Consider the following 1,286-nt stretch of genomic DNA (forward strand, 5'->3'; position numbering starts at 1 on the left):
CAATAAGTGAGTGTGTGTGTGTGTGTGTGTGCATGTTTTGTTCTCTCCCTTCCCCTCATCTCCTCCCTCCTTCCTTCCCCAGATGCCCTCCATCTCCCCCTCCCTACTACATCTTCCCCTGCCTCCTTTACTAACATTTCCCCAAGTTGACTCAAGTGGCTCTTTCTCCTTTGTTTTTATTAACATTCCTCTTATTTCTCCTCAGCTCAAATTCCCCGTGTATCCTCTCCTCTCCCCTTTGCTTCTCTTTCGTCATCCTTATTCCCACTGCATCCCTTCCCTCATCTATTCTTCCTTCCTTCATCACCTCCCTCTTTGCGTCACTATCTCTTCCCTCTCTCCTCTGCTATTCTCTCCCTTCTTCCTCACCTGTTCCATCAACTGTCCTACCCTTCCCATAACATACGTGGCTGGAGTCACCCTTTGCTACTTTTCTTCATGATACAACAGTGATGATAGTGCATTCTATGTCTCACAGTAGCCCACATGACATAATGATCCCTGGATCACCTCATCACAGTAGCCTACATGAGGTAACATTGATCCCTGGATCAAAACATCAGAGCAACCTACATGAGGCAACAATGATCCCTGGATCACTTCATCAGAGCAACTAACACGAGGCAACAATGATCCCTGGATCTCCACATCAGAGCAGCCAACGTGAATGTCTGGGGAACGCCTTCCGCCTGAACAAAAGAATGGGACGATAAATAATGAATAACTTTAGGAATAATAACTAAGATAATTTTCTAAGGATTTTAATTAAAATTAAGTAAAATAAAATTGGCCGGTGCGATTCCAGTATGATGTTGAGACGGGAGTATCTTATGTCCAGGATGGTCTTCTGTGATGTTTTATAAGACAATGTGTTGGTTATCCTGAGTGGCGGTGTTGGTCCGATGTCCTGGAAATCCTGTCAATACTTGGTCGCAGTACCACACTTCAGATTTCAAAGAGATGAATCGTTATGTCCCAATATCTCCCGTTGACAGGAATCTTACTCCAATAACTAGCGTCTACCCTGGTTGACCAGGCCAGCAGTAGAGCTGATAATAAAAAACACATCCCTGGTTACATACGGGTTAATAAATCATTACTGGTAACCAGGTAAATCAGTAACGAAGAATTGAAATATTCCAGGTAGATCATCTTACCTGATCAGGAAGAGTGGAGGTGAAGTGATTCTCCAAACTTCAACCCACACCAGGTAAGTTTAATACTACCAGGAGAAGAAAAAAAAAAAACTCAGACCCAAGGGAATTAAGTTTAGCCGCGGACCGCTA

This window comes from Cherax quadricarinatus, chromosome 6, assembly GCF_038502225.1.
Source record: "Cherax quadricarinatus isolate ZL_2023a chromosome 6, ASM3850222v1, whole genome shotgun sequence".
Taxonomy (NCBI): Eukaryota; Metazoa; Arthropoda; class Malacostraca; order Decapoda; family Parastacidae; genus Cherax; species Cherax quadricarinatus.